Here is a 22,765-nt window from a genome sequence, read left to right on the forward strand (position 1 = left end):
CAAAATGGACAGTTCTAAAAAAATAGCTGGAGACTTCAATATCCCATTTTCAATAATGGATAGATCAAACAAAGAAGATGAGTAAGGAAATAGAGAACTTGAACAACAAAATTAACCAACTAGACCTAAGAGACATGTACAGAATAATCCTTCCAACAATAGAATACTTAAGTGGACATTCTTCTCAAGCAAAGATCATATGTTAGGCCACAAAATAAATCACACTAGATTTTAAAGGACAGAGATCATAAAAAAAAAATCTCCTCTGACTAGAAAAGGATAAAGTTAGAAATGAGTAATAGAAGGCAAAATGGATAATTCACAAATATGGAGAAATTAACAACACACTTTTAAACAATCAATTGGTGAAAGAAGATATCAGAAGAGAAAGTAGAAAATAGAGAGAAATGAACATGCAATATAACAAAACTTGTAAAATGCAATGAAAACAGTGGTAAAAGAAAATTTTACATCTATCAATGCTTACATGAGAAAAGAAAGATCTCAAATTGACAACCTGATTTACAACTTAAGGAACTAGAAGAAGAACAAATTAAACCAAATGATAGCAGAAGGGAGGAAGTAAAGGTTAGATCATAAACAAACAAAATAGGGAGCAGAAAAACAATGGAGAAAATCAATAAAACCAAAAGTTGGTTCCTTGAAAGCATTAACAAAAGTGACAAAGGAAAAGAGACAGGATGCAAATAACCAAAATCAGAAATGAATGTGGCAACATTACTACCAACTTTCAGAGACAAAAAGGAGCATAAGAGAATTCTGTGACAATGGTATACCAACAAATTAGATAACTTATAAGAAAGGAGCAAATTTCTTGAAACACAAAAATTACCTAAATTGACACAAAGAAATGGAAAATTTCAACAGACCTATAACAGGTATAAAGATTAAAGCAGTAATCAAAAACCTTTCAATGAAGAAAAGTCCTAGAGAGAATAGCTTCACTGGTGAATTTTACCAAACATTTAAGGAAGAATAAATACCAATCCTTCTTAAACTGTTCAAAAAAACTGAAGGGAAGGGAACACTTCCTAACTCATTCTATGAAGCCAGCATTACCCTGATACCAAAGCCAGATAAAGACATTACAAGAAGAATATTCAAGACCAATATCTCTTATGAATACAGATGCAAAGTGGCACCTGGGTGGCTCAGTCAGTTAAGCATCTGACTCTTGACTTCAGCTCAGGTCATGATCTCACAGTTCGTGAGTACAAGCCCTGCATTGGGCTCTCTCTCAAAATAAACAAATAAACTTAAACAAAATTAACATAGATGTAAAAATCTTCAACAAAATATTAGCAAATCAAATCCAACAACATGTTAAAAAGATTATTCACATTAAAGTGTCATTTATTCCATGAACACAATTGTGGATTATAACAAGAAACCTAATCATTACAATATATCACATTAATACAACAAAGAGGAAAAAAACATATGACCACCTCAAAAGATGCAGAAAAATCATTCAACATAATCCAGCACCCTTTTATTATTAAAAAAAAAAACCCTCTCATAAAACTAGGAATACAGTAAAAATTCCTCAACACCATAAAAGATATTTAGGAAAAACCCACAGCTAACATCATATTTATTGGTGAAAGACTGAAAGCTTTACCCCTTAAGATCCAAAACAAGAGAAGTGTGCCCACTTTCACCAATACTAGTCAATATTGTACTGGAAGTTCTAGCTACAGCCATTAAACAACTAAAAGAAATTAAATGCATCTAAATTGGAAAGGAAGAAGTAAAACAATCTTTATTCACAGATGACATGACCCTATATAGAAAATCTTTAAAAATCCACAAAGAAAAATAGTCATGCTAATAAACTATCAGCAAAGTTGTTGGGTACAAGATAAATACACAAAAAGCTATTGTGATTCTGTATACCACCAAGGAGCTATCTTAAAACTATATTAAGAAAGCAATTCCCGGGGCGCCTGGGTGGCGCAGTTGGTTAGGCGTCCGACTTCAGCCAGGTCACGATCTCGCGGTCCGGGAGTTCGAGCCCCGCATCAGGCTCTGGGCTGATGGCTCAGAGCCTGGAGCCTGTTTCAGATTCTGTGTCTCCCTCTCTCTCTGCCCCTCCCCCGTTCATGCTCTATCTCTCTCTGTCCCAAAAATAAATAAACGTTGAAAAAAAAAAAAAAAAAGAAAGCAATTCCCTTTATAAGAATCTAAAAGAATTAAATATTTAGGAATTAATCTAACCAAGGAGGTGAAAGACTTGTATACTAAAAACTAGAAAGCATTACTAAAAGAATATAAAAGGGACCTAAATAAATGGAGCAGATATCCCATGTTGATGGAAACGAAGACTTAAGTCATTTTTCATATGTCAGTACTATCAAATGGTGTTCCATTTATGCAAGATAAAAAGCTTTCTGGAGACTGATTACATAAATGTGACCTAACTAATATTACCGTACTGTATGATTAAAAATGGTAAGGATGGTAAATTTTGTTTTACATATATATATATATGTTATATATATTTCACCACAACTAAAAATTAAAAAAAACACATGTAACTGGAGTAAGGATACACACATAAACCAATGGAATAGTATAGAAAGCCCAGAAATAAAACCTTACATATATGGTCAACTGATTTTCAACAAGAATAGTCTTTTTTTTTTTCTAAGTAGGCTCCACGTCCAGCACAGAGTCCAACACAGAGCCCAATGCAGGGCTTGATCTCACAATCCTGAGATCAAGAGTCAGATGCTTAACTGACTGAGCCACCCAACCATCCCAAGGAAAGGATAGTCTTAAGAATGAATGCTGTTGGGACACCTGGCCAGCTCAGTTGGTAAAACATAAGACTGTTGATCTTGGGGTTGTGAATTTGAACCCCACACTGGGTATAGAGATTTCTTTAAAATAATTTTTAAAAAATGAATGCTAGGAAAACTGGATATCCCATGCAACAGAATGAAATTAGATGCTTACCCTACATCATATATAAAAATTAACTCCAAATCCAGTAAGTTTAATCCCTTAAGTTTAGTCAAAGATCTAAATTTAAGAGCTAAAACCATAAAAACTCAGTAAAAAACACTGGAGAAAATATTCATGACACTGGATTTGGAAACAATTTCATGGATATAACCAAAGGACTGACAACAACAACAACAAAAAACACAGTTTCATTAAAATTAAGATTTTCTTGCATCAAAGGATACTATCAAGAAGGTGAGGAGACAAAATAATGATTGAGAGAAAATATTTAAAAACTATATATCTGGTAAGGGATTAATATTCAGAAAATATAAAAATTCCTGACACTCAACAACAACAAAGCAAACAATATAATTAAAGATGGGCAAAAGACTTGAGCAAGCATTTCTCTAAAGAAGATATACAAATGACCAACAAGTACATGAAAAGGTACCAATATCATTAGTCATTATGGAAATGCAAATCAAAACCAAAACAAGATACTACTTCACACTTACTAGGATGGCCAAAATCAAAAATGAAAGATAAAAAGTGTTGGTAAGGATGTAGAGGAATTGGAACCCTCCTGCACTACAGGTGGAAAAATAAAGTGGTGCAGCCCCGGTAGAAAACAGTTTCTCAAGAAGTTAAATGTAAGACTACCATTTGACCCATATGACCCAGGAATTATAATTCCTAGGTACATGTCCAAAGGAACTGGAAGCAGAGATCCAAATAGGTATCTGCAGACCAATGTTCATAGCAGCATTATTCACAGTAGCCAAAAGGGAGAAAGAGTCCAAGTGTCTATTAGCAGATGAATGTATAAACAAAATGTGGCATATACACAATAGAATGCTGTTCAATTCATACAAAATAAGGAAATTTTGTCAACATGGATGACACTTGAAAACACACTCACTGAAATAAGCCAGACACAAAAGGTCAAATATTGCATGATTCCGCTTAAGTAAGTTACATATAATAGTCAAATTCAGAGACAGAAACCAGAATAGCAGTTGCCAGGGGCTAGTAGAAGAATGGAGAGTTATTGTTTTTAATTGTTATATAGTTTATGCTAAAGATGATAATTAAAAATTTTGGAATAGGCAGTGGTAATGGGTATACCACTGTCTTGTGAGTGTATTTAATGCCACTGTGTTACACATTCACAAATGGTTAAAAAGATAAATATTATGTTATGCATATTATTTATTATGCAATATATTTATTATATATGCATATATATTATGCATAAATATATTTTATGTTATGCATATGCAAGAGATGATTCTTTAAGAATATATTTTAAAATAGCCAAAATGGCCAAGAAAATAAAAGATAAATCAGCAATGAATTAAGAATGAAAATAACCAATAATACTAAGGATATTTAATATCATAAAGGAGTAAATATAAGAACAGATATAGGCTAATAAATTTTAGACACTAGAAAATACAAAATTAGAAAAGCTGGTAGAAGAAGAAATAGGAAGTTAAAGAGACCAATAAACATTAAAGAAATAAAAATACATCAAATACCAGTCTCTAAAAAATTCTCGACGTATTGATAGTTTGATTTGTGAGATATAATAAAGTTTCAAGGAAAACATTCTTAAATACCTTCACAAGCTCAGAAAAAGATTCAGAAATATGAGGGAAAGCTCACATAAACATGTGTACACCCAAGCGTGCACATGCACACACATACACCCAAGTGTGCTAATGCAAATGTGCACATGCACCCAGACACATACAACCCAGCTCACCAATGGATGGGTCCTGAAGGACAAAGCTCTCCAGTAATAACCAATCTTTATTTAGATGCTTCAGCACTAAATTTATTTAGATGCTTCACTACACATCCACTAACTTTCCCAAGTCTTCCTTATCTTCAGATGTTACAAGTTTCAATGCATCTCTTTTCTCAGCCTAGCTATGGGATTTGTTGGGGGAAAAAATGAGAAAGTAAAAATAATTAATTCAAAATTAAGATATTTTATTTTATAATAAATTTTAAAAGCACATCTCAAATATTCTGACTTTATCATGTACCAGGGCCTAGAATAAGGAATTAAAAACATTATGTCCATTAATCTTCCCAACTATCAATACTAATCAAGTATGAACACCCTCCCCGCCTCCAACTTTACAGATAAAACCAGCTCAGAGAAGTTAAATTATATGACTTCCCAAAGTCATACAACTGGTAAATAATAGAGTTATGATATAATCCCAGGTAGGTAAACCCCCAAAACCAATGCTTTTAATGACTAAGCTATAATTGCCTCACAGATCAGTAAACACATCACTAATATCTAGTTGATCAGGTTGGAAAGAAGGTAAGTACATCCACACACTGTCAGCTACATATAATCTTTCTGAAAGAACACCACAAGTCCAGATTCTAGCAATTTTATTCCTATGTCTTTCCCTCCAGGAAAAAATAAAGTGTGCAAAGATTGTTCACTGAAGCATTTTCTAAATATTTAAAATGTTCAAGAAAAGAAAATTTATTAAATTATGACATACATACTTAATAAAATATGGCAACATTAAAATAATGATGAAACCCATATTCACTAACAGAAAGGCAACAGCTACCAAATCATATTATAAAAAAATATTACAATCCAATTTTGGTCAAAACTTAATTTAACTAAATTTGGTTAAAAGAAGTAGATATTTTTGTACACAAATTTTTTTTAAAAAGTCTGTACAAAGACATCATGATTGTCTCCACTGAGTAGATTATGAATGCTTTCTACTGTCTTTATTCCTACAACTGTCATGTTGTTGCCAACTCTGCTGTCATGCTTGTAATCCCCTTCCAGCTTCCTAAAAAAATAACTCAGTTCAGGCATCCACCCTCTTCCACAGAGCAATTTGCTTCAAGGAATTCTAGGGCCATCAACTGATCATGTACTGAGCAGTCCAAGGCTCTAAGCTAATCATAGTGGTGCTGTTCCGCTGGCCAGTCATCTGTTTCGTAATGGGCAAGTAATGCAATTTAGGTCAAGACATATGCTTACTGAGAGACATCAGAAAAGGTTTGTTCAATGTTATAAATAAAAGTAAACAATAACTCTTTAGCTGTATATTGTGCTATGTCTAAATATGACACCTAAAACTATTAAAGACATCTTGGTTGAAGATAGTTAATCTGAAGAGAAGCAGATATGTTAAAAGAAGCAGAGAGAAAAGAAAAACATCCTGAGTTCATAACATTGTTGAGCCTCAATAAACTAGCCCTAAAATTGCCTGAACTTAGGATTTCTTTTTACATGTGACATTACATCTTTTTGTTTAAGTTATTACCTTCTACCAAAAGCATCTCTAATTTAAAATATTTCTGAATAGTCCTCATTTTGTTTGTAATGTGAATGTATGGTTTTTTCATCTATACTTAGAAATATGGGATGCTTTGGTGGCTCAGTCAGTTAAGCATCCGACTTCGGCTCAGGTCATTATCTCACAGTTTTGAGTTTAAGCCCTGCATTGGTCTCTGCATTGACAGTGTGGAGCCTGCTTGGGATTCTCTCTCTCTCTCTCTCTCTCTCTCTCTGCCCCCCCAAACCATTAGCATTCTCTCTTTCAAAATAAATAAATAAACTTGAAAAAATATATAATTGTTAATACAGCCAGGAGAGGTGTCTGGGTGGCTCGGTTGGTTGAGCGTTCAACTCTTGATTTTGACTCAGTTCAGAATCTCAGGGTCATGGGGTCGGGACCTGCGTCAGGCTCTGCTAGAACCTTCTTGGAATTCTCTTCCTCCCGTTCTACGTGCCCCCCTCCCTGAGCTCTCACCGTCTCTAAAAAGAAAAGAAAAAAGAAAAGAAAAGGAAAAGAAAAGAAAGCAAGCCAGGATACTACCAACGGGTCTCAATAGGTCAGGCAGCTGACTATACATTGTGGGAAGAGTACCAGTAACTGGGCATTCAAGTTGTAAGCAGAACCCTAGGGAAGCAACAAGCAGACACAGAGCCTGCACTGGAGTCTGGTCTTCTCCAGCCAGCTGAAGAGGTGAGCATTCTTAATAAAGTAACAGTCCCTTTCTACTCCAACCTCAAGAACCCTGGATTCATGCCCTAACTGTCCAGGTACCACTCAAGACCCCAAGGAGAATACATGGAACAGCTGACAATTAGGAAAGTCCAATACAAGACACAGTAAAATGACTAATTTCAAAGTAAGCATGTGAACTTTCAAGTCCACATTTTTTGAGCATGAACTAGGAAGTAGAACAGCTTTCTAAACCTTATCAAGGCTTGTGAGCAGCATAGATTTTATTTTTTTTAATTTTTTTTTTCAACGTTTATTCATTTTTGGGACAGAGAGAGACAGAGCATGAACGGGGGAGGGGCAGAGAGAGAGGGAGACACAGAATCGGAAACAGGCTCCAGGCTCTGAGCCATCAGCCCAGAGCCTGATGCGGGGCTCGAACTCACGGACGGGACCGTGAGATCGTGACCTGGCTGAAGTCGGACGCCTAACCGACTGCGCCACCCAGGCGCCCCGAGCAGCCTAGATTTTAAATGGACCCTAAAAATAAACAACTGGAAAAATAAGTGAAAACATAGGTTTCTAGGTAGAAGCTGTATGAAGACAATTTCAAAGCAGAGACTACTAGGGAAAAACTGATGAGAGCAGACTGGCTGAAACAGAGGGTGGGAGTAGGGAAGCAAGGGGATTTAAAGCTCCAAGTGACTAGAGACCACATGAAGAGATAACAGCATTCAACCTGCCCTATCAACTCTTCGTTAGGCTGATGAGATGAAAGATGAGACGGGTAGAAGCCAATCGGGACAGAATGTAGGAACCAAAGTAACGGTGATTACTATCTTTTTTTGGCAGAAGTTTTTGCATTACATCTTTAAGAATTATATGTCTACTCATGTTTTCAGATTTGGTAATTTATATTTTTCTAAGATATTTCATTTAACTTTTTAAAATTATTAGATACAGTTGTTCATAAAATTCTCTATTAATTAAAAAAATTAGAGTTGTGATAAAATACATATAAAATTTACCATCTTAACCATTTTGAAGTGTGCAGTTCATTAAAGTTACCTATGTTCACACTGATGTGCAACCAATCTCCAGAATTTTACATCTTATAAAACTGAAACTACATCCATTGAACAAGAACTCCCCATTTTCCTCTCTCCTGCTGGCCTCTGGCAACCACCATTCAACTTTCTGTATTTATGAATCTCACTATTCTAGATACCTCACATAAGTGGAATCATACAATATAAATCTTTTTATGATAATCTAGATGCATCCTCAAGTTTTGATATATAACATTTTTGTTATATTCATTCCACTATATTCCTAATTTCTATGATGATATTTCCTAATTTCTATGATGATATTATTACTGTCTAATTAGCTACTTATTTGAATATTTAAATTTTTATTTTTGTTTGCATTTTATTATTTTTTAAATATGAGATTTATTGGCAAATTGGTTTCCATACAACACCCAGTGCTCATCCCAACAGGTGCCCTCCTCAATGCCCATCACCCATTTTCCCCTCCCTCCCATGTCCCATCAACCCTCAGTTTATTCTCAGTTTTTAAGAGTCTCTAATGGTTTGCCTCCTTCCCTCTCTGTAAGTTTTTTTCCCCCTTAACCTCCCCCATGGTCTTCTGTTAAGTTTCTCAGGATCCACATAAGAGTGAAAACATATGGTATCTGTCTTTCTCTGTATGACTTATTTCACTTAGCATAACACTTCAGTTCCATCCATGTCGCTACAAAAGGCCATAGTTCATTCTTGCCAAGTAGTATTCCATTGTGTATATAAACCACAATTTCTTTATCCATTCATCAGTTGATGGACATTTAGGCTCTTTCCATATTTTGGCTATTGTTGAAAGTGCTGCTATAAACATTGGGGTACAAGTGCCCCTCGGCATCAGCACTCCCTTATCCCTTGGGTAAATTCCTAGCAGTGCCATTCCTGGGTCATAGGGTAGGTCTATTTTTAATTTTTTGCGGAACCTCCACACTGTTTCCCAGAGCGGCTGCACCAGTTTGCATTCCCACCAACAGTGCAAGAGGGTTCCTATTTCTCCACATCCTCTCCAGCATCTATAGTCTCCTGATTTGTTCATTTTAGCCACTCTGACTGGCATGAACGTGGTATCTCAGTGTGGTTTTGATTTGTATTTCCCTGATGAGGAGCGATGTTGAGCATCTTTTCATGTGCCTGTTAGCCATCTGGATGTCTTCTTTAGAAAAGTGTCTATTCATGTCTTCTGCCTGTTTCTTCACTGGATTATTTGTTTTTCAGGTGTGGAGTTTGGTGAGCTCTTTATAGATTTTGGATACTAGCCCTTTGTCCGATATGTCATTTGCAAATATCTTTTCCCATTCGTTGGTTGTCTTTTAGTTTTGTTGTTTCCTTTGCAGTGCAGAAGCTTTTTATCTTCGTGAGGTCCCAGTAGTTCATTTTTGCTTTTAATTCCCTTGCCTTTGGGGATGTGTCAAGTAAGAAATTGCTGCGGCTGAGGTCAGAGAGGTTTTTTCCTGCTTTCTCCTCTAGGGTTTTGATGGTATCTGTCTCACATTCAGGTCCTTTATCCATTTTGAGTTTTTGTGAGTGGTGTAAGAAAGTGGTCTAGTTTCATCCTTCTGCATGTTGCTGTCCAGTTCTCCCAGCACCATTTGTTAAAGAGACAAATGTCTTTTGTCCACTGGATATTCTTTCCTGCTTTGTCAAAGATTAGTTGGCCATAGTTTTGTGGGTCCAATTCTGGAGTCTGTATTCAATTCCATTGGTCTATGTGTCTGTTTTTGTGCCAATACATGCTGTCTTAATGGTTACAGCTTTGTAGTAGAGGCTAAAGTCTGGGATTGTGATGCCTCCCGCTTTGGTCTTCTTCTTCAATATTACTTTGGCTATCCAGGGTCTTTTGTGATTCCATACAAATTTTAGGATTGCTTGTTCTAGCTTCAAGAAGAATGCTGGTGCAATTTTGATTGGGATTGCATTGAATGTGTAGATAGCTTTGGGTAGTATTGACATTTTAACAATATTTATTCTTCCAATCCATGAGCATGGAATGTTCCATTTCTTTGTATCTTCTTCAATTTCCTTCATCAGCTTTCTATAGTTTTCAGCATACAGATCTTTTACATCTTTGGTTAGGTTTATTCCTAGGTATTTTATGCTTCTTGGTTCCATTGTGATTGGGATCAGTTTCTTTATTTGTCTTTCTGTTGCTTCATTATTAGTGTATAGGAATGCAACTGATTTCTGTACATTGATTTTGTATCCTGCGACTTTGCTGAATTCATGTGTCAGTTCTAGCAGACTTTTGGTGGAGTCTATCAGATTTTCCATGTATAATATCATGTCATCTGAAAAAGTGAAAGCTTGACTTCATCTTTACCAATTTTGATGCCTTTGATTTCCTTTTGTTTGACTGCTGATGCTAGAACTTCCAACACTATGTTAAACAACAGCAGTGAGAGTGGACATCCCTGTCGTGTTCCTGATCTCAGGGGGAAAGCTCTCAGTTTTTCCCCATTGAGGATGATATTAGCTGTGGGCTTTTCATAAATGGCTTTTATGATGTTTAAGTATGTTCCTTCTGTCCCGACTTTCTCGAGGGTTTTTATTAAGAAAGGATGCTGAATTTTGTCAAATGCTTTTTCTGCATCAGTTGACAGGATCATATGGTTCTTATTTTTTCTTTTATTAATGTGATGTATCACATTGATTGATTTGCGAATGTTGAACCAGCCCTGTAGCCCAGAAATGAATCCCACTTGATCATGGTGAATAATTCTTTTTATATGCTGTTGAATTCGATTTGCTAGTATCTTGTTGAGAATTTTTGCATCCATATTCATCAGGGATATTGGCCTGTAGTTCTCTTTTTTTTACTGGGTCTCTGTCTGGTTTAGGAATCAAAGTAATGCTGGCTTCATAGAATGAGTCTGGAAGTTTTCCTTCCCTTTCTATTTTTTGGAACAGCTTGAGAAGGATAGGTATTATCTCTGCTTAAAATGTCTGGTAGACTTCCCCAGGGAAGCCATCTGGTCCTGGACTCTTATTTGTTGGGAGAGTTTTGATAACTGATTCAATTTCTTCACTGGTTATGGTCTATTCGAGTTTTCTATTTCTTCCTGCTTGAGTTTTGGAAGTGTGTGGGTGTTTAGGAATTTGTCCATTTCTCCCAGGTTGTCCAGAGACTAGGTATTTTGAGAACATCATCGAAGTAAAACAGGTCTTGAGCCCCACTGAAAATGACCTTACCAAGTTCTCCTGACCATTGACACTGATGCATTAGAGCATTGAGCCCTATGACTTGGGAGCATTGAGCCTTCGATAATCATCTCACAGCTGAGGAGTCTCCACCTGACATCTAGTGTGTAGAGATGCTGGAGACCTCCAAATCACATAGACAAGGGAGAGGAGAAGCTGACATCAAGGTAGACTGCTTCTGCCATAGATGCCAGAACAACATTTCATACTTCAATTAAACAGAATCTTTTCTTGTCTTCCTTTCCTTTACTCTGTAATTCGCCTCGAAAGAGAACTTGCTCATTTGTGTCTCCCAGACCATTGCTAAGGGGGTAACCTTCCAGCCTATTGGATTTGTCATCAAAAATTTTGATCTGTCCATGGTGCTAGAGACCCCCCACCTCGGTCCACCCTGTGATGAATTTCTTTTCCTAATGTCACCATAAACTATAGTCGAACCCCATTAGTAGTCTCTTACCAATTTCACCTTTGATGGCCAGAACAACCTGTGCTTTATTTTACCTTTCTTCAGTTATAACTGTATGCACCCAATTAGACACAACTCCTTATATAAATCTTAGTACACTTGCACCCCATTTTCTCAGGATTATCTATATCAGATTTGCCACAACTCTCTAAGAGCTGTCACCAGCACCACCTATCTTTGCAAGGTATTGAGAATGACTCATTCTTTCAGGCTAGATTTTCTCCACATATGCACTGAAAACCTGATCTCTTGCTTGAATAGATAAACACAGAAATCCTACCACCGTAATGGGAATGATTTGTGCCCTGACAGGTTTGTCTATGTCTATGGTGGCTATTATTCTTGGGTCTATGAATGCCTAGGTTGTGGGAACATAGCTGAGCAATGCTTCTTAGGTTATCTAACTAACTTTTCACAAAGAAACTTTTCACAAGGAAACTAGACATCTCAATGACCAACTTTCCTGGATTTACATTGTCAAATTAGAAAGGAACTACCAGGAGGCATTCATGATTAAGGATTTGTTTCCTTTGACAGGGCCGTGTTCCCTGGTTAGGAGTAAGTGAAAATGAAAATATGATCAAAACTCTCTCCTTGGGTACCTGGGTGGCTCAGTCGGTTAAGCATGCAACTCTTGATATTGGCTCAGGTCAGGATCTTGTAATCATGAGATCAAGCCTCAAGTTGGGCTGTGCACTGAGCGTGGAGCCTGCTTGGGATATTCTCTCTCTTTCTCTCTCTCATTCCCCCTGCCCCGTCCCTGCCCTGCTTGTGCACTCACTCTCTCTCAACATAAATAAACATTAAAAACAAAACAAACCCTCTCCTTTACTGTTGAAGATACTGCAGCATCTCGTGCTAGGACAATAGCTCTCCAATAAAGATTCTCTAGACTCTCTGGACAAAGTTGTTATTAATAATAGAACAACTCTTGATTATCTTTTAGCTGAGCAAGGATGTGTCTGTGGTGTGGCTAACACTATCTGCTGTGTCTGGATTCACTCTGCTGGGGAAGTTGAAAGTCACTTACCTAAGATCACAGAATAAGTTGCTTGAATTAAAAAGGTGACTCCTTCAATGGAGTCTTTCTTTGACTTATTTGATTTTGATTTTTTTTTTGGGGGGGGGGTCTTGGGGACTATAGCTCCAAAGTACACTCCAAACATTGGGAATTACCCTGCTTTTAGTAATGATAATAATCTTCCTGGTGCCTATATTTTTATTGGAGCACTTAATCCATTTACATTCAAAGTAATTATTGATAGGTATGCACTTATTACCATGTTGTTACTTGTCTTATAGTTGTTTTCGTAGTTTCTATCTGTTCCTTTGTTGTTCTCTTCCCTTGTGGTGTAATGGCTTTCTTTAGTGCTATGCTTGGATTCCTTTCTCTTTATTTTCTGCTTGTTTACTACAGGTTATTGATTTCTGGTTACCTTTACATTTATATATAACATTCTGTACAGTCTATATTAAGCAGTCTATATATATTAAGATGATGGTTGCTAAAATTTGAACCCATTCTAAATCACTAAATTTGCACTCCTCTCCCACGTTTTATGTACATGATGTCACACTTTATTTACATCCTATTATTTTGTAAATCTTTTGAGTTATTTTATTGCTTTTGTGCTATAACTTCTGGACTGGCTTATAAGTGATTATTATTTTTGTTATGTTTATATGTACCTCTGAAATTTTTTCCTTTCCTAATTTTCTGACTCCTGTTTATGGTCTTTTCTTTCCACTCAAAGAATTACCTTTTATTTAAGTTTCTTGAAAGACTGGTTTAGTGAATGAATTCCTTCAACTTTTGTTTTCCTGGCAAATTGTTTATCTCTCCTTCTATTCTGAATGATAGGCTTGACAGAATATTCTTGACTGCAAGTTTTTCCCTTTAAGTGCTGTGAATATATCATGCCACTCCCTTCTGGCCTGCAAAGTTTCTGCTGAAAATTCAGTTGATAGCCTTATGGGGTTTGCCTTCTATATAACTGTCTTCTCTTCACTTGCTGCTTTTAAAATTCTCTCTTTATCACTACTTTTGGTCTTTTTTTTTTTTTTAGTTAGTCTATTTATTTATGTAATCTTTACATCTAATGTGAGGCTCAAACTCACAATCCTGAGATGAATAGTCACATGCTCCTCTGAGCCAGCCAGGTACCCCTACTTTTGGTCATTTTACTTATTGTGTATCTTGCTGTGGACCTCTTTGGGGGATCTCTGTGCTTCCTGTATCTGGATTTCTGTTTCATTCCCCAGATTCAGGAAGTTTTCTTCAAATAAATTATTTCTTCAAATAAATTTTCTGCTCCCTTATTCTCTTTTCCTTTGGGGATTCCTATAACACCAGTGTTATTACATCTGATGATATCCTGAGTTCCCTTAACATATTCAAGTTTTTATTCTTTTTTTATTTTTGCTGTTCAGTTTGGTTGCTTTCTATTACTCTGTCTTCCAGTTCTCTGATCCATTATTGTGCTTCCTCTAGTCTACTATTTATTCTCTTGAGTGTATTTTAAATTTCATTTATTGACTTCTCATCTCTGCTTCTTTTTCCTACTTTCTATCTTTTTGTTGAAGGTGTCACTATGATCATCCACTTTTTTCTCAAGTCCAGCAAGTATCTTTATGACCATTACTCTGAATTCTCTACCATGCATATTTCTTGTCTCTATCTCAGTTAGTTGTTTTGCCTTATTTTGTCCTGTTTTATTTGGGACACATTCCTCTGTCTCCTCATTTTGTCTAACTCTCTGCATCTGTTTCCATGTGTTAGGAAGGTCACTTATGTCTCCTCATCTTGAAAATAGTGACCTTATAAAGAAGACGTCCTGTAGTCCTTTCCTGCATGATGTTCCCTTCTCACCAGAACCTGATGCTTCAGGGGTGTCCCCTATGTGTTTTGTGTGTGCCCTGCTGTTGTGATTGAGCCGCATTTGCCTTCAGTCAACTTGGCTGCAATTGCCCTCTTTGCCTGTTGTGGGCAGGGTTTGGTCTGTGTGTGGTTAAAGGGAAATTCTGGGGCTGTCTTGGTCTTGTAGTTGGGTCAGACCAGATGCTTCCCCTCAGCCTATTTTTTGGAACTGTGGTCACCTGGCACTTCAGGGCAGTCTCCCTTCTTTGTCCCAAGAAAGGCTTTCATTGGTGAGTGAAGCCTGTGGAGACACCAGATGTCTGCTCCAGTCTGTCTGTTGGGGTTGCTGTGACCCTGAACTACAGGGCTCTTTGTGCTGCCTCCTGTGAGATTTTTGTTGGTGACAGGCTAGCAGTCAGACCAGATGTATGCATCCAGCCCACTGCTGGGGATCCATTTAAACTGGTGTGTGTAGTTATCTTTCTCTCTCTAAGGGAAGAGTCGGTTTGGAGTGCTGCTAGTCACTAGCAGGTCTGCTTGCAGAATGAGATGCTTTGGAGGGACTCCTGCTGATTGGAGCAGGCTAGATGGGGCTGATCGGCAGGAGAATGTGGGAGCAGGGCACAGGGTGTTCGCAAGATAGGTTCACACTGGTTCCCAAAGGTGTCTGAATATCTAGGCTGGAGGGTGAGGGTTGGGGAGAGAAATGATGTTAACCAGCTATTCTGTTCCCAGAGAAGTCTCTTAAAGATCCCTGCCCCTCCAGCAAAGTTCTGAGATTAGTAAATAAATCCCCTTCCCATATAATGCAGGTACTTTTAAAATGGCTGCTGCTTTGCTATATCTCAATGGAGTTGTTTGTTATGCTGTCTCTTAAAGGGTGGGAACTATTTCCTGTTGCCCTCTGGCTCTCCCAGAGCTGAGGCCACTGAGTTTTTTTTTATTTTTTTAAATTATTTTTTTAAAGGTTATTTATTTTTGATAGAATGAGACAGACAGAACATGAACGTGGGAGGGGCATAAAGAGAGGGAGACACAGAATCTGAAACAGGCTCCAGGCTCTGAGCTGTCCGCACAGAGCTTGACGCCGGGCTTGAACCTAAAGCTGTGAGATCATGACCTGAGCCAAAGTGAGATGCTTAATTGACTGAGCCACCTGGGAGCCCCTGAGCCTGCTGAGTTTTAAAGTTGCTGGTGTCAAGCCCCACTGATTGTAAAAGCTCAAGAAGATAAGCCCCTCTGGTTTTCAAAGCCAAATGTTATAGGGACTGTCTTCCCAGTGCAGGTCTCCTATTTCTGGGGTGCCTGATGTGATTCTGTTCCTCTCTGTTCTCCATGGTTGTGGTATCCCTTGAGTTTGTAGTTAGTCTCATAGGTTAGTTTGGTTCCCACCTGGGACTCCACACTTCCTACTATTTTTTTCCAGTGTGGCCTCTTCTCTACAATTAATGAAAGGAACAATCCAAATGACAGCCCTGCCTTAGTTTAAAGCTAGGTTCTCTTTTCTGCTTATTATGGATCTTTGATAAGAAATACAATTGCTGAGAAGTCTGTTTTGCTTGCTGTTTGCTACGAGCATTGTGAGACCTTTCCTGAATGTAACCCGCTGTGTAGTAGAATGGGTTGTAAAACTTCCTAAATGTAGTCTGATATGTAATGGAATGAGTAATTGTACATAAACTAACCGGCATTTCTCGCTTCTGTAAATCTGCTTGCTTAGCACATTCCTCACCTACCCCCTTCCCCCTTCCCCCTTTTTTCCTCCCACCACAAGTAATGGACAAAGCCTTCCAGCCAAAGGACAGACAAAGGACGCCCAATCAGAGAACAACAAATGTCCTTACTTTAAAATCAACTAATCAGGCCCCTCATAATTTGAAACCTCCCCTGTGCTATTTGTCTCTGTCTATAAAAACGCTGTACCAACCCTGATGGAGGCCTCTTAGCGTCACCGGCAACGAGTGCGCAGAGGTCCAGGTTCGAACCTGCAATAAACGACCCTTGCCGCTTGGCTTTGACTTACGACTCTGGTGGTCTTTTGTGGGAGGTTTTGGAACTTCAGGCATTACATTAACTGTGGAGTCTGTTCTGCCAGTCCTAGATTTGTTTTATGGGTTAGTTACAGTGATGTAGCTGTTGTCTGGGTGTCTGTGGAAGGAGGTGAGCCTAAGATCCTCATACTCCACCATCTTCCCAGACTTCTCTCTGATTTTTTATACCTTCTTGAGTTTGGTTTGGTAATTGTACCTTTCTAGGATTTTTCCATTTTATCTAAGTTGTCTGTTCTATTGGCATGAAGATGTTTATAATATTGCCTTATAATCCCTTAAATTTCTGCATGGCCAATAGTGATGTTCTTTCTTTCATTCCTGTATGTTTGTGTGTATTTGTCTTTATCCGTCCATCTATTCTATTTTTAACATTTGGGTTCCTTTATTTTCTCTTTTTTTTTCTGTTTCTATTTCATTGTTTTCTGCTTTTATGCTTGTTATTTCATTTCTTCTGCTTGCTTTCATTAGTATAATTTGCCCTTCTTTTTCTAGTTTCTTAAGGTAGAAGCTTAGGTTATTGATTTGACACTTTTCTGATTAAGACTCTTAAAGCTATAAATTTACTTTTAAGTATTGCTTTAAGCTACATCTCATAAATTTTGAGATTTTATTTTTGTTTTTCTCAAATTCAAAAATTTTATTTTTGTTTTTATTAAATTAAAAATATTTTCTAGTGTCCATTGCAAATTCTTCTGTGATCTATGGATTTTAGAAGTATGTTTTTCAATTTCCAAATATCTGAGGATATCCAGGATATCCTCAAAAAAAGGATATCCTTTTTGCTACCTTTTAGTTTCTAATTTAATTTCATGTCATTGAAAAGCATTCTTTGTTTGATATAAACATTCTTTAAATTTTTTGAGACTTATTCTATGATTCAGCTTATGAAATATTCTGGAGAATGCTTGTTTGAAGGGAATGTGTATTCAAGCACTGTTTGGTGGAATATTTTATAGATGTCAGATTGAATTGGTTGATATTGTAGGGGAATTAAAACTTCTACCCTCTCAGGGTCTCTGGCTGGGCCTGAGAATCGTATTGATATAGAACAGAGTAATGGGGAGAAAAGCATAGAGCTTAACATTTACATGGGAGCCCCCATGTGGAAATAAAGACCCAAAGGGTGGATAGGCTTAAGTGCTTATAAACCAGATTGAACAACGTAGCAGTTGTGGGAAACTAAAGTAAGTGGAAGACTAAAAGAAGGTAAGAGTTACTTTAACAAGGTCTGTTTGTATAGATTTGTCTAGGCCTCTATTCAGTCTTTGGTGATGAGAATTTTTTTTGTTTCTTCCTGGTATAGGAAGGGTGTCTTTCCCATTGGGAGTTTTATCTGCTGCTTTCAGGAAAAAAAGGAAAGGTCAGAATGCCTTTCTTGCATCTCTTGTTTTTCAAGTGTCTTTAGCTCAAAATAATTCTTATGCCAAAATGGCATATTTTGGGGTGCCATATTCTGTTACTCTCCAGTAACATTGTTCAAATCTTGTATATTCTTGCTGATTTTCTGTGTAGTGTTCTATCAGTTATTAAGAATGAGGTATTCACATATCCAGCTACTGTTGAATTATCTATGTCAGTTGTTGCTTCATATATTTGGGGGCCATCTATAAGACTGTATACATTTATAATTGTGATATATTTCTGATATATTGACCCTGTTTACATTATGAAATACTCCTTTTTGTTTGTAGTAGTAGTTCCTGTTTTAAAATATATCTTGTCAGGTATTAATATAACCATTTCAGCTCTCTTATGACTGCTGTTTGCCTGGTATATTTTTTACTTTTCTTTTACTTTCAAAATTGTCTTAAGATTATTTTAATTTTAGTGTGTTTTTTGTGTGCAGTATGTATTTAGATCTTGCTTTATTTATTCAAACTGAAAAACTCTGCATTTTGCTAATAGAAATCAAAGAAGTAGAGTGATGGAGAATCTTGGGACAGGATTTTGAGATAGGATGTTCAAGGAAGGCCTCCTTGTGACAGTGACATATAAGTTGAAACCTAAGGATTAGAATGAATCCGAGTGTGAAGAGAGGAGGGGAAATAGCATTGTAGGTAAAGGGAACAAAATGAGTTATAAGACAGCTTGACGTTTTTGAATAACTGAAAGAGAAGTATGGTACACAGGGAGAGAGGGGAACATGGGGACAGATGAAGTTAGAATGTTAAAAGAGGGCAAGGTCGTGCAGACTCTTGAAGACTATAATCAGGAGTTTATATTTTATTCAAAATATGCTATGGGAATTCCAGCAAAGATGACTAAGTGGGAGGGTCCTAGGCTCATGTCATCCCATAGATACAGCTAGATAATACCTACATCAGTGTAAGTAGCCAGAAAATGACCCAAAACTGACAGAACAGACTTTCCATAGCTAAATGTAGAGAAGAGACTACATCAAAAAGAATAGCAAGGGTAGAGATGCAGTCCTGAGCCAAACTGATCTGTGAGACTGTCCCTGGAGAGAGAGGGACACCGCAGATGTAGAGAAGAGCAGACCCCCACGCCAGGCACCCCAGACATGGAGGACTCTCACTGGGAAGACAAATCCATTTAAGATTTGGCTTTGAAAACCAGAGGGGCTTAACTTCCGAGGTTTTTATTTAAGTTTATTTATTTATTTTGAGAGAGAGAGAGAATGAGCAGGGCAGGAGTGGGACAGAGAGAGAGAATCCCAAGCAGGCTCTGCAACATCAGCAGGGAGCCCAACATGGGGCTTGAACCCACAAACCATGAGTTTATGACCTGAGCCAAAACCAAGACTTGGGCATTTAACCAACTGAGCCACCCAGATGCCCCTTAACTTCTGAGTTTTTAAAACTAGTGGGGCTTAACAACTGGAACTTTAAATATCAGTGGGCTTGGCTCTGGGAAAGCTGAAAGATGAGAGTGCCCGGCCTTAAAAAGACAGCATAACAAACAGCCTCGCTGAAGCAGCAGTTTGAAAATGCCTGGGGTATATGGGAGGGATATTTGTTTATTAATCTCAGAGAATGTGCTGGAGGGGCAAGGATCTTTAGGTGACTTATCTAGGAACAAAGAGCTGGTGGGTGTCATTTCCTTCCCCTGTCCCCCAGCCTGTATATCGGCAGGAACCAGCATAGCACAAACACTTTCCACCTAGCTTGCTAACTGCAGGCCCCACCGCCACGCTCTTTTGCAGATGCACCCACTCCAACCTGGCCTCTGCAGTAGTCTGTCCAAAGCAGTGCCACACAGGCAAGGCAGTATGCAAGCAGTCCAAATAGAGTTCAGCACCACCCCAAATTATCTTGCCCAGAAGAGAATGGAAGAAAACCACACACACCAACTCACCTGTAGCCCCAACAGTGGGCTGGGGCCAGACATCTGATATGACTGCAGGCACCACCCACCAATGAAAACTTCTCAGGGGACAACACAGTGAGAACACCTTGCACTTTGGTTCTACTGCAGCTCTGGCAAATGCCTAGTCTGACCCAAATCAAGCCCAGTTGAGCTTTAGACTAGCTCGCTAACGACATAGGGACCAAATCCTGCTCCTGGAAGGCAAAAGAGCGATGGCAGATGACTGAAGGCAAATATGACTCAGCCACAACAGCAGGTCTCAGGCAACACACACAGGAGACACCCCTAAAATGCCAGGTTCTGGTGAAGAGGGGACACTGCCCTGCAGGATGCTACAGGGTCTCTTTCTCATACTTTCAAGATCAGGAGGCACTTTCTTAACTTGTAAAACCAGATGCAGAGATTTAGACAAATTAAGGAGACAGAAAAATATATCCCAAATGAACAAGACAAAATTACAACAACAGACCTAAATGAAATGAAGATATGTAATATGCCTGATATGGAATTTAATGTAGTGGTCATAAAGATACTCATTGGATTGAGAAAAGAGTGGAGGACTCAGACCCTTAACAAAAGAGGTAGGAAACATAAAAAGAACCAATCAGAGATGAAGAACTCAATAACTAAAATGAAAAATACACTAGGTGGAATAAACAGTAGACTACAGGAAACAGAAAATGTGTCAGCAGCTGGAGAACAGAGTAATGGAGCAAATCAAGCTGAATAAAAGAGAGAACAGTAATAATAATAAAAATAAATTAAGTGAATTCAGTGACACCATCAAGTATAATAACTTTTGCATTAAAGGGATTCCATAAGGAGAAGAGAGAGAAAGGGGGACAGAAAATTTATCTGAAGAAATAAAAACTAAAAGCTTCCCAAATCTAGGGAAGGAAACAGACATCCAGATCCAAGAGGCACAGAGAGCCCTTGACAAAATGAACCCAGAAAGTTCCATAGCAAGACACACAGTAATTAAAATGGCAAAAAGCAATGGCAAGGAGTTTTTTTTAAATCAGCAAGAGAAAAGAAGACAGTTATACAGAAGGGAAACCCCATAAGGCTATCAGCTGAAATTTCAGCAGAAGCTTTGCAGGCCAGAAGGAAGTGAAATGATATATTTGAAGTGCTAGAAGTGAAAAACCTGCAACCAAGAATACTCCAGCAAGGCTATCATTCTGAATAGAGGGAGAGATAAAGAGTTTTCCAGACAGGGGCACCTGGGTGGCTCAGTCAGTTAGGTGTCCGACTTCGGCTCAGGTCATGATCTCATGGCTCGTGAGTTTGAGCCCCATGTAAGGTTCTGTGCTGACAGCTCAGAGCCTGGAATATGCTTTAGATTTTGTGTCTCTGTCTCTCTCTGCCCCTCCCCTTCTCACTCTCTGTCTCTCTCTGTCTTTCAAAAATAAATAAACATTAAAAAAAATTTTTTTAAAGAATTTTCCAGACAAACCAAAGTTAAAGGCATTTATCACCATTTGTCTTACATGTCTTACAACAAAGTTAAAGGGGACTCTGAGTGGAAAAGAATGACTATAAACTGGAGAAAGAAAAGTAGGAATCACAGAAGCAGTAAAATTAAGTCTATCTATAAAATCAGTGAAGGGTTTCAAAAAATAAAAGGATGTAAGTTATGCATCATATACCTTGAATGTGGGGGAGAGGAGTAAAACTCTATTGCTTGTAGAATGGTTCCAAACTTAAGTGACCATTAACTTAATATAGAATGCTATATGCATAAGCTGTTATATATAAACCTAATGGTAACCACAAATCAAAAACCAGTAATAGACAAAAAAAAAAAATGAAGAGAAAGGAATCCAAGTATATCACTAACGAAAGCCAGCAAGTTGTGAGAAAAGAGAGCGGAGAACAGAGAAAAAAACTACAAACTTTAGTATGGAATCATTTAAATATTTGAAGAAGAGAAGAAAGATGATCCAATTTATGGGTATTAAGTTGAATCTAAAGCCTGGTAAGCAAGAAATAACATTTCTGAAAATTTTTATTCAAATTAAATCTGACTTAGACCCTCTTTCCTGCTGTGGTGAGAAATTTGCTCTCAGTCATCATGGGGACTGAGTCATCAAAGACCCCAGAAAAACAGAAGGAAGGCCTCTAACTTTGACTTTGTCATGATCATTGCTAATAGTATGTAGATGTTTGTCCACATGCACAGTGCTTTGTTAAAAAGATGACAATTTTCTGCTTTTGTGCCACCCGGGGGTTCAGGAACCCTGGTCCTTTTGGTACACCACAGAACCATCAATTCTGAGTTCTAATTCTTTCTTAGAGTTACTGTTTGTGAGGGTAGTACTCAGTTCTCTTAACTAGACTTTTGTCTTTTTCTTCCCTTTACCAATGTTTTGTTTTGTTTTGTTTTGTTTTGTTTTCAGAAGTTACTCGTATTGTCATCATAAGCCCTGAGCATAGTCTCACTTAGATTTTTACAAAAGACAGGAAGAGCAGTTATTTCTGATTAGCTTCTGTGAAGAGAAATAAACCAGTCTAAGGGTATAGAAAATGCTGGAATATAGTATTTTATAGAGAAAGAACATGAATGCCCTTTTTTTGGTAAGTGACTTTTGAGTACAGTCCTGAATGCAATAAAGAAAAGCATTTCAAGCACAAGGAATAATAAATATAAACTACCTAGGGATGAAGAATAGTTGATGTTTTTGAGGAATAGTAAAGGACAGGTCATTGGAATGGACAAGGAAGGATGGAGGGGTTTAGTAGATGAAGAAGCCATATGCCAGAGCATGGAGGGCCTTGCAGTCTGAGGCAAGGACTTCAGGATTTTGCTGTGAGGGAGA

At 37.7% G+C, this 22,765-nt stretch overlaps 1 long non-coding RNA gene across 1 annotated transcript in view; it reads right to left on the reverse strand.

The window, feature by feature from the left end:
* Window positions 1-4,764: 4,764 nt before the first annotated feature.
* Window positions 4,765-22,765, reverse strand: part of LOC123600789 — a 42,489-nt gene continuing 24,488 nt past the window's right edge. The window contains exon 4 of the long non-coding RNA XR_006713826.1: window positions 4,765-4,902. This is a non-coding gene — a long non-coding RNA (uncharacterized LOC123600789). The remainder of the gene's footprint in view (window positions 4,903-22,765) is intronic.

Source organism: Leopardus geoffroyi, chromosome A1, assembly GCF_018350155.1.
Source record: "Leopardus geoffroyi isolate Oge1 chromosome A1, O.geoffroyi_Oge1_pat1.0, whole genome shotgun sequence".
In the NCBI taxonomy this organism is placed as follows: domain Eukaryota; kingdom Metazoa; phylum Chordata; class Mammalia; order Carnivora; family Felidae; genus Leopardus; species Leopardus geoffroyi.